The following is a 12684-nucleotide window of genomic DNA, read 5'->3' on the forward strand; positions in this document are numbered from 1 at the left end:
GTAGTTATATTCTTGTACATACGGGCAGTATTATAGTAGTTATATTCTTGTATATAGGAGCAGTATTATAGTAGTTATATTCTTGGACATAGGGGGCAGTATTATAGTAGTTATATTCTTGTACATAGAGGGCTGTATTATAGTAGTTATATTCTTGTACATAGGAGCAGTATTATAGTAGTTATATTCTTGTACATAGAGGCAGTATTATAGTAGTTATATTCTTGTACATAGGAGCAGTATTATAGTAGTTATATTCTTGTACATAGGGAGCAGTATTATAGTAGTTATATTCTTGTACATAGGTGCAGTATTATAGTAGTTATATTCTTGTATATAGGAGCAGTATTATAGTAGTTATATTCTTGTACATAGGGAGCAGTATTATAGTAGTTATATTCTTTCACATAGGGAGCAGTATTATAGTAGTTATATTCTTGTACATAGGGGGCAGTATTATAGTAGTTATATTCTTGTATATAGGAGCAGTATTATAGTAGTTATATTCTTGTATATAGGAGCAGTATTATAGTAGTTATATTCTTGTACATAGGGGGCAGTATTATAGTAGTTATATTCTTGTAAATAGGAGCAGTATTATAGTAGTTATATTCTTGCACATAGGGAGCAGTATTATAGTAGTTATATTCTTGTACATAGGGACAGTATTATAGTAGTTATATTCTTGCACATAAGGAGCAGTATTATAGTAGTTATATTCTTGTACATAGGGGCAGTATTATAGTAGTTATATTCTTGTACATAGGGAGCAGTATTATAGTAGTTATATTCTTGTACATAGGGGGCAGTATTATAGTAGTTATATTCTTGTACATAGGGGCAGTATTATAGTAGTTATATTCTTGTATAAAGGAGCAGTATTATAGTAGTTATATTCTTGCACATAGGGAGCAGTATTATAGTAGTTATATTCTTGTACATAGGGGCAGTATTATAGTAGTTATATTCTTGCACATAGGGAGCAGTATTATAGTAGTTATATTCTTGTACATAGGGGCAGTATTATAGTAGTTATATTCTTGTACATAGGGAGCAGTATTATAGTAGTTATATTCTTGTACATAGGGGGCAGTATTATAGTAGATATTTTCTTGTACATAGGAGCAGTATTATAGTAGGTATATTCTTGTACATAGGAGCAGTATTATAGTAGTTATATTCTTGTACATAGGGGCAGTATTATAGTAGTTATATTCTTGTATATAGGAGCAGTATTATAGTAGTTATATTCTTGCATATAGGGAGCAGTATTATAGTAGTTATATTCTTGTACATAGGGGCAGTATTATAGTAGTTATATTCTTGTACATAGGGAGCAGTATTATAGTAGTTATATTCTTGTACATAGGGGGCAGTATTATAGTAGATATATTCTTGTACATAGGAGCAGTATTATAGTAGGTATATTCTTGTACATAGGAGCAGTATTATAGTAGTTATATTCTTGTACATAGGGGCAGTATTATAGTAGTTATATTCTTGTATATAGGAGCAGTATTATAGTAGTTATATTCTTGTATATAGGGGCAGTATTATAGTAGTGATATTCCTGTACATAGGGAGCAGTATTATAGTAGTTATATTCTTGTACATAGGGAGCAGTATTATAGTAGTTATATTCTTGTACATAGGGGGCAGTATTATAGTAGTTATATTCTTGTATATAGGAGCAGTATTATAGTAGTTATATTATTGCACATAGGGAGCAGTATTATAGTAGTTATATTCTTGTACATAGGAGCAGTATTATAGTAGTTATATTCTTGTACATAGGGAGCAGTATTATAGTAGTTATATTCTTGTACATAGGGGGCAGTATTATAGTAGTTATATTCTTGTATATAGGAGCAGTATTATAGTAGTTATATTCTTGCACATAGGGAGCGGTATTATAGTAGTTATATTCTTGTACATAGGAGCAGTATTATAGTAGTTATATTCTTGTACATACGGGCAGTATTATAGTAGTTATATTCTTGTATATAGGAGCAGTATTATAGTAGTTATATTCTTGGACATAGGGGGCAGTATTATAGTAGTTATATTCTTGTACATAGAGGCAGTATTATAGTAGTTATATTCTTGTACATAGGAGCAGTATTATAGTAGTTATATTCTTGTACATAGGGAGCAGTATTATAGTAGTTATATTCTTGTACATAGGTGCAGTATTATAGTAGTTATATTCTTGTATATAGGAGCAGTATTATAGTAGTTATATTCTTGTACATAGGGAGCAGTATTATAGTAGTTATATTCTTTCACATAGGGAGCAGTATTATAGTAGTTATATTCTTGTACATAGGGGGCAGTATTATAGTAGTTATATTCTTGTATATAGGAGCAGTATTATAGTAGTTATATTCTTGTATATAGGAGCAGTATTATAGTAGTTATATTCTTGTACATAGGGGGCAGTATTATAGTAGTTATATTCTTGTAAATAGCAGTATTATAGTAGTTATATTCTTGCACATAGGGAGCAGTATTATAGTAGTTATATTCTTGTACATAGGGACAGTATTATAGTAGTTATATTCTTGCACATAAGGAGCAGTATTATAGTAGTTATATTCTTGTACATAGGGGCAGTATTATAGTAGTTATATTCTTGTACATAGGGAGCAGTATTATAGTAGTTATATTCTTGTACATAGGGGGCAGTATTATAGTAGTTATATTCTTGTACATAGGGGCAGTATTATAGTAGTTATATTCTTGTATAAAGGAGCAGTATTATAGTAGTTATATTCTTGCACATAGGGAGCAGTATTATAGTAGTTATATTCTTGTACATAGGGGCAGTATTATAGTAGTTATATTCTTGCACATAGGGAGCAGTATTATAGTAGTTATATTCTTGTACATAGGGGCAGTATTATAGTAGTTATATTCTTGTACATAGGGAGCAGTATTATAGTAGTTATATTCTTGTACATAGGGGGCAGTATTATAGTAGATATTTTCTTGTACATAGGAGCAGTATTATAGTAGGTATATTCTTGTACATAGGAGCAGTATTATAGTAGTTATATTCTTGTACATAGGGGCAGTATTATAGTAGTTATATTCTTGTATATAGGAGCAGTATTATAGTAGTTATATTCTTGTATATAGGGAGCAGTATTATAGTAGTTATATTCTTGTACATAGGGGCAGTATTATAGTAGTTATATTCTTGTACATAGGGAGCAGTATTATAGTAGTTATATTCTTGTACATAGGGGGCAGTATTATAGTAGATATATTCTTGTACATAGGAGCAGTATTATAGTAGGTATATTCTTGTACATAGGAGCAGTATTATAGTAGTTATATTCTTGTACATAGGGGCAGTATTATAGTAGTTATATTCTTGTATATAGGAGCAGTATTATAGTAGTTATATTCTTGTATATAGGGGCAGTATTATACTAGTGATATTCCTGTACATAGGGAGCAGTATTATAGTAGTTATATTCTTGTACATAGGGAGCAGTATTATAGTAGTTATATTCTTGTACATAGGGGGCAGTATTATAGTAGTTATATTCTTGTATATAGGAGCAGTATTATAGTAGTTATATTATTGCACATAGGGAGCAGTATTATAGTAGTTATATTCTTGTACATAGGAGCAGTATTATAGTAGTTATATTCTTGTACATAGGGAGCAGTATTATAGTAGTTATATTCTTGTACATAGGGGGCAGTATTATAGTAGTTATATTCTTGTATATAGGAGCAGTATTATAGTAGTTATATTCTTGCACATAGGGAGCGGTATTATAGTAGTTATATTCTTGTACATAGGAGCAGTATTATAGTAGTTATATTCTTGTACATACGGGCAGTATTATAGTAGTTATATTCTTGTATATAGGAGCAGTATTGTAGTAGTTATATTCTTGTTTATAGGGGCAGTATTATAGTAGTTATATTCCTGTACATAGGGAGCAGTATTATAGTAGTTATATTCTTGTACATAGGGAGCAGTATTATAGTAGTTATATTCTTCTACATAGGGAGCAGTATTATAGTAGTTATATTCTTGTACATAGGGAGCAGTATTATAGTAGTTACATTCTTGTACATAGGAGCAGTATTATAGTAGTTATATTCTTGTACATAGGAGGCAGTATTATAGTAGTTATATTCTTGTACATAGGGAGCAGTATTATAGTAGTTATATTCTTGTACATAGGGGGCAGTATTATAGTAGATATATTCTTGTACATAGGAGCAGTATTATAGTAGTTATATTCTTGTACATAGGGAGCAGTATTATAGTAGTTATATTCTTGTACATAGGAGCAGCATTATAGTAGTTATATTCTTGTACATAGGGGCAGTATTATAGTAGATGTATTCTTGTACATAGGAGGCAGTATTATAGTAGTTATATTCTTGTACATAGGAGCAGTATTATAGTAGTTATATTCTTGTACATAGGGGCAGTATTATAGTAGATATATTCTTGTACATAGGAGGCAGTATTATAATAGTTATATTCTTGTACATAGGGGCAGTATTATAGTAGTTATATTCTTGTACATAGGGGCAGTATTATAGTAGTTATATTCTTGTACATAGGGGGCAGTATTATAGTAGTTATATTCTTGTACATAGGAGGCAGTATTATAGTAGTTATATTCTTGTACATAGGAGCAGTATTATAGTAGTTATATTCTTGTACATAGGGGCAGTATTATAGTACATATATTCTTGTACATAGGAGGCAGTATTATAGTAGTTATATTCTTGTACATAGGGGGCAGTATTATAGTAGTTATATTCTTGTACATAGGAGGCAGTATTATAGTAGTTATATTCTTGCACATAGGGAGCAGTATTATAGTAGCTATATTCTTGTACATAGGGGTCAGTATTATAGTAGATATATTCTTGTATATAGGAGCAGTATTATAGTAGTTATATTCTTGTACATAGGGGGCAGTATTATAGTAGTTATATTCTTGTACATAGGGGGCAATATTATAGTAGTTATATTCTTGTACATAGGAGCAGTATTATAGTAGTTATATTCTTATATAGGGGCACTATTATAGTAGTTATATTCTTGTATATAGGAGCAGTATTATAGTAGTTATATTCTTGTACATAGGTGGCAGTATTATAGTAGTTATATTATTGTACATAGGGGACAGTATTATAGTAGTTATATTCTTGTACATAGGGGGCAGTATTATAGTAGTTATATTCTTGTACATAGGAGCAGTATTATAGTAGTTATATTCTTGTACATAGGGGGCAGTATTATAGTAGTTATATTCTTGTACATATGGGGCAGTATTATAGTAGTTATATTCTTGTACATACGAGCAGTATTATAGTAGTTATATTCCTGTACATAGGAGCAGTATTATAGTAGTTATATTCTTGTACATAGGGGCAGTATTATAGTAGTTATATTCTTGTTCATAGGGGGCAGTATTATAGTAGTTATATTCTTGTACATAGGAGCAGTATTATAGTAGTTATATTCTTGTACATAGGGGGCCGTATTATAGTAGTTATATTCTTGTACTTAGGAGGAGTATTATAGTAGTTATATTCTTGTACATAGGGGCAGTATTATAGTAGTTATATTCTTGTATATAGGGGGCAGTATTATAGTAGTTATATTCTTGTACATAGGAGCAGTATTATAGTAGTTATATTCTTGTACATAGGGGCAGTATTATAGTAGTTATATTCTTGTACATAGGGGGCAGTATTATAGTAGTTATATTCTTGTACATAGGAGCAGTATTATAGTAGTTATATTCTTGTACATAGGGGGCCGTATTATAGTAGTTATATTCTTGTACATAGGGGGCCGTATTATAGTAGTTATATTCTTGTACATAGGGGGCAGTATTATAGTAGTTATATTCTTGTACATAGGAGCAGTATTATAGTAGTTATATTCTTGTACATAGGGGGCAGTATTATAGTAGTTATATTCTTGTACATAGGGGCAGTATTATAGTAGTTATATTCTTGTACATAGGGGGCAGTATTATAGTAGTTATATTCTTGTACATAGGAGCAGTATTATAGTAGTTATATTCTTGTACATAGGGGGCCGTATTATAGTAGTTATATTCTTGTACATAGGAGCAGTATTATAGTAGTTATATTCTTGTACATAGGGGGCAGTATTATAGTAGTTATATTCTTGTACATATGGGGCAGTATTATAGTAGTTATATTCTTGTACATAGTAGCAGTATTATAGTAGTTATATTCCTGTACATAGGAGCAGTATTATAGTAGTTATATTCTTGTACATAGGGGGCCGTATTATAGTAGTTATATTCTTGTACATTGGGGCAGTATTATAGTAGTTATATTCTTGTATATAGGAGCAGTATTATAGTAGTTATATTCTTGTACATAGGGGGCCGTATTATAGTAGTTATATTCTTGTACATAGGGGCAGTATTATAGTAGTTATATTCTTGTACATAGGGGGCAGTATTATAGTAGTTATATTCTTGTACATATGGGGCATTATTATAGTAGTTATATTCTTGTACATATGGGGCATTATTATAGTAGTTATATTCTTGTACATATGGGGCAGTATTATAGTAGTTATATTCTTGTACATAGGAGCAGTATTATAGTAGTTATATTCTTGTACATAGGGGCAGTATTATAGTAGTTATATTCTTGTACATATGGGGCAGTATTATAGTAGTTATATTCTTGTACATAGGAGCAGTATTATAGTAGTTATATTCTTGTACATAGGGGCAGTATTATAGTAGTTATATTCTTGTACATAGGGGCAGTATTATAGTAGTTATATTCTTGTACATAGGGGGCAGTATTATAGTAGTTATAGTCTTGTACATAGGAGCAGTATTATAGTAGTTATATTCTTGTACATAGGGGGCAGTATTATAGTAGTTATATTCTTGTACATAGGGGGCAGTATTATAGTAGTTATATTCTTGTACATAGGGGGCAGTATTATAGTAGTTATAGTCTTGTACATAGGAGCAGTATTATAGTAGTTATATTCTTGTACATAGGGGGCAGTATTATAGTAGTTATATTCTTGTACATAGGGGCAGTATTATAGTAGTTATATTCTTGTACATAGGTGCAGTATTATAGTAGTTATATTCTTGTACATAGGGGCAGTATTATAGTAGTTATATTCTTGTACATAGGAGCAGTATTATAGTAGTTATATTCCTGTACATAGGAGCAGTATTATAGTAGTTATATTCCTGTACATAGGAGCAGTATTATAGTAGTTATATTCTTGTACATAAGCGGCAGAACTATTGTTTCTAAATCCGTGTGAACTTTTAAGCATATTAAATCTTTGCCTTTAATATGTTGAATTCTTTTTTTTATTTATATAATGGTTCCTTGATTACCTATTTGATTATTGTAGCTTTTCGGCATTTTGAATCATATTTAATAAATATAAACAATATTGTAAAATGCTTCAGTACTTGAAGAGATGGTGATCACCCAATCAAACGTACAGAATAAGATTTCAGTGTAATCTGGTCAAAGAATGAATTTTGAAAATCAAAGTTTTCTTTTTTTTCTTTTCTACATTATAATGTCAGAGTGTGGATATCAGCCAAAGCTGCTATGGAGTCTGAAAAAGCTGGAAAGTGCTGTAAGATTGAAGAGAGAAACGTGTTGGATGCAGGATCAATTGAAATATTCTTTTTGCGGGCTGTATCCATGGAGACACATAAGTCTGCATGGCAGCTGCGCATACAAAAAAAAACTGCAAGATTTTTTAACAAATCTATCCGCAAAATTCTTTTCTTTTTAGTTGCTTTGATGCATTGGAGCAGTAGAAAAAAAAATGTGCACAAGTGTTCATGCCCTTTATCTTTACTAGAGATATGATTTTCATCAAGAAAGAATTCTCTGCTGTACGACAGTGAGACACCCATGACAACCAATTTTATCATAAGGCACCTTCCTTATTTCTCTGCAGTAGAGAAGCCGTCTGTCCAGGAAGGATGAACATATTCAGATTACAGATGTGTCCTTCCTTTCTTCTAGACGCAACATTTTTCCAAAAGCATGTGTTGAGAGATCAGCAGCTTGAAGAAGAAAACTTGAGTTTGCGATACTCTGTTGGGAGATGTCTATGCCATATAGGTAAATATGTGGCCACCCGGTGCTAGTTATGTGAACTGCATCCTTTGTAAGGTTTTGCTAGCAAGTCCAATGGAAACATCTGCATGTATCAAGAAACCTACAGATTAGTGATGAGCGAATCTGCTGAAATTAGATTTTTCCTGAATGAATACAAAGGACTTCAAAATGTGCTTTATACTCTGAATTTATTTAAGGTCTAAGAGCATAATAAGGGTAGATCTAAAAAAAAAATCAGTCCTTCCACTTATCCAGCCTCGTAGTCCCTTTCTCAACCGGTCTACATTCCAGTCCAATCTTCAGACATCTTTTCCCACCATCTCCTAGCATCTTTGACCCATCTACGCTCATTAGACCTCAAAATATCATGGCGCAACATGATGACATTTGTAGTCAACGTAGAAGGGTCGCAGATACTGGGATGCAGAATGCAGAAATAAATCAAAGAAATCATGACATTTGTAGTCAACGTAGAAGGGTCGCAGATACTGGGATGCAGAATGCAGAAATAAATCAAAGAAATCATGACATTTGTAGTCAACGCAGAAGGGGTCGCAGATACTGGGATGCAGAATGCAGAAATAAATCAAAGAAATCATGACATTTGTAGTCAACATAGAAGGGTCGCAGATACTGGGATGCAGAATGCAGAAAAAAATCAAAGAAATCATGACATTTGTAGTCAACGTAGAAGGGTCGCAGATACTGGGATGTAGAATCCAGAAAAAATCAAAGAAATCATGACATTTGTAGTCAACGTAGAAGGGTCGCAGATACTGGGATGCAGAATGCAGAAATAAATCAAAGAAATCATGACATTTGTAGTCAACGTAGAAGGGTCGCAGATACTGGGATGTAGAATCCAGAAAAAATCAGAGAAATCATGACATTTGTAGTCAACGTAGAAGGGTCGCAGATACTGGGATGCAGAATGCAGAAATAAATCAAAGAAATCATGACATTTGTAGTCAACGTAGAAGGGTCGCAGATACTGGGATGTAGAATCCAGAAAAAATCAGAGAAATCATGACATTTGTAGTCAACGTAGAAGGGTCGCAGATACTGGGATGCAGAATGCAGAAATAAATCAAAGAAATCATGACATTTGTAGTCAACGCAGAAGGGGTCGCAGATACTGGGATGCAGAATGAGAGAAATAAATCAAAGAAATCATGACATTTGTAGTCAACGTAGAAGGGTCGCAGATACTGGGATGCAGAATCCAGAAAAAATCAAAGAATTTTGCATGAATGCATCTTAGGGTTTTGTAAAAAGTATTCATTCCCTTTGGTTTTCCTTCATATTTTCTTGAGCATTTATTTTCTGTTTACTGAATTGTGCAAAATAAATGTTAAACCAACAGTGAATGGTTGTAATTAGACCATGGGTGTAACTTTAGTGGGGGGGGGGGGAATCTCTGAGATATGTCCCTGAATAACACAATAAAACAGGAAAAAGTCCAAGAATGTCAATCCCTATAGGCACTTTATGTGAAATATTTAACCCAATTGTATTAGTAAAGTTATAAAAAAGGAGGAATAAAAATGCAGGACACGGCTCAGTCCTACACGGAGCTCTCCTGGTTTTCCGGATACATCTTCTTTGAAGGCATCCAAGTCACATAACATTAAGTTTTCTGGACATCTCACACTATTGTGCTTTTCCATGAAAAGCTCAGTCACAACCCATATCTGCTTTTCAGATGTAGATTGCAGAGAAGCCTTCAGATCCACTTGCGTGTGATATGTAAATAAGTGTTGGCATTTTCTGTGGGATCCAGCGCTGATTCTGTCCCTCTACCTTTATATTTCCTTTGCAGAATTTGGCACATCGTGGGGCAAAAAATTCAGCATTGAATATTATGAGATTCAGAAATGTTAAATATAGTGGATGGGAATGATTGAAGATCAGTGATGTAAGGAGAGACATGTCACTTACTTTACATCTGAAGCAGCCTCAGTGGCCAACAATGGATCATGTCAATCACACGTTAGACACAAAGACAATCTCTCAACAGATTGGAGCCTGACACCACCCTTCACCCCCTGTCCAGGAAACAATGAAGAAAGGGTCCCATTTACTGTTACCAATTGTAGCTACAGGTGTGAAATTGAAACATCTGCCATTATCAATGTATCCTATTATTATACAGAGCTGCAGCAGCCTGAGCATTTGGGGAGATCATGTAGAAGGACAGGCGTGTTCTGGAGAAAGCTCCTGTGGAATAAATGAGAAATGCTATCCGCATTCTTTACAAATTCTTACTAAGTGTAGAGACTGTATTTATTCAGCGTATTTTATGAGTTCTATCTTAGGTCTTTTTATCGGCGCTTTTTATTTATTCATTCTGTTTATTATTACTTTGCTTATTTTTGCCTTTATGTTTATTTTATTTATTCATGTTTATATTTATTTTTTTACCTTTTAATTGTAGTTTTTGTTTACTTATTTCTTAGTTTCTTTATATCATTCATTATTAAAAGGGTTTTTCCCAAAAATCAACACTCGCCATTAATGCAAATGCTAGGTTATATCCAGGGGCGCATACAGACCGAAGAGACCCCTGTACAAGTCCTCTGTGGTCCTATAGCTCCTCATAATGCACAATTACAACTGCCTTGGAGGTGGCAACGGCCCCCATTACCTTCTGGGCCCCTGTGCTGCTGCATCGGTTGCTCCAACAGTATGTCTGCCCCTGTTCATATCATTGGGGGTCTCACCATTTGGGACCTCCACCAATCTCAAGAACATGGATACCATGCTCCCTTTTTGACATTGCAACTGATGAACCACCACTTTATTCACAGTATTCAGAGTCCATTGGGACTAACAAAGACAGAAGAGAATAGTCCTCCGCTCGCTGTCAATCTGAAGGATTGAATAAAGTGGCAGCGCGCATGTTCTACCGCCACTCTATTGATAAAGGGGGCCCATTCAACTGATCACGGTGGTCCCAATAGTGGGGACCCTAAGTGATCAGACACTTTTTGACCCCCTTTAATTAACCCCCTCTTATAATCACATATTAAAAGAGATTTCCTGAACAAAAAGTATTTGATTGATGAAGGTCGCTATTACTGGAAGCCCCACGTAACGTACTGGAGAACAGGGGTCGAGTGGTGGAGCAACATTCAAAATAGTAATAGTAAATATATATATGTATCTAGCTCTATATGCATAGAGAGAGATTTAGAGATTTATAATAATAATAATAATAATAATAATAATTTATTACAGGCAGCACAAATCAGAGCCTGGCTACATTATTTCAGTCTGTTCTTCTGTAAAATTCTTCTGTGTTTCGAAATTATAATTGAAAGATCGGGCCACGGATCCTAGGAATAGATGTGACTAGTCCTGCTCCGCAGCAGGTGGCTTTACCCAGCACCGCTAGAGGTGATTGACAGGTTTCTTGCTATGGAAGGGACCCATCAATCACCTGCAGTTATGCTGGGAGAGGCTGGCCGAAGACGGCTATGGTCCTTGGCTGGATCTGAAGGCCATGGCTATGATTAATGCTGCACACCATGAATCTGCTGACAAGTTCCCTTTAATATATGTTTCCATTTAATTATTAATTTATTCTTATTTTTCTATCATTTTGAGACTAATCCTATTTATATATAGTGTAACTATATTATGCTATGCATGCAGTGCAGCTGCCTGATATTCTGATGGGATCCTCTTCGATTATCTTATCCTTACAGATGTTTTCAGGTCTTCTCTCCTCTGGCTCCACCACTGACTAGGACCTCATGGTCACGTGGGACATGATGACACATTGATGTAAATCAATTACCACATTACTTCATGGGTCCAAGTCAGCAGAGAGACAGGCAGAGAATGGGCCGAGGAGGATTATATAACAGTTTATTGTTTGTTTGTTTTTTAATAACTCTTCCTTTAAAATCCAGCGAAATGGAGGTCAGCTGGCCACCATTTTATTGAATTTGCAAAAAATTAAATCTGAAAAGATTTAGACTTAATAGAAATTTTGGGGAAAAATAATATATATATATATATATATATATATATATATATAGTCTGGAATTACTATAATTATTACTAGACAACAGAAAACTGCATCTAAAAATATATGTATAGAGTATCAGAAATGTAACGGAGCCGTCTGGCAACAGTAACTGATTGCAGAAATTAGAAGGAATATTGGGTTTCTCTTGGATGGCTGAAGGCATAAGAAGTGAATGCTTGTGAAAGGGTGAAATATTATACATTATCATTAGGCCCTTGCTAAAGCCCATAACGTTACAAGGCCACATGACCCTTATTAGTAAGTCATAGGCCAAATACCAGAGAATGCAATTAGAATCAAGCAATTCTCTGTCTTTTTAGGGCCAGGACTGTGGGATATATCCCATCTGGTCCAATTTATAATTGCATATGTCAGAGAGGCATTAATATACACCTGTCACTGACCGCGATGTGTGCCTTTACTTATCGTACGTATGGACGTAGCATCCAGCGGTGGGAGGCCCAAATACAATTCTACGTCCAGGAACATCAAATCTGGCAAATCCAATG

Source organism: Phyllobates terribilis, unplaced genomic scaffold, assembly GCF_046119375.1.
Source record: "Phyllobates terribilis strain yellow unplaced genomic scaffold, ASM4611937v1 Scaffold_8__6_contigs__length_399053987, whole genome shotgun sequence".
Taxonomy (NCBI): Eukaryota; Metazoa; Chordata; class Amphibia; order Anura; family Dendrobatidae; genus Phyllobates; species Phyllobates terribilis.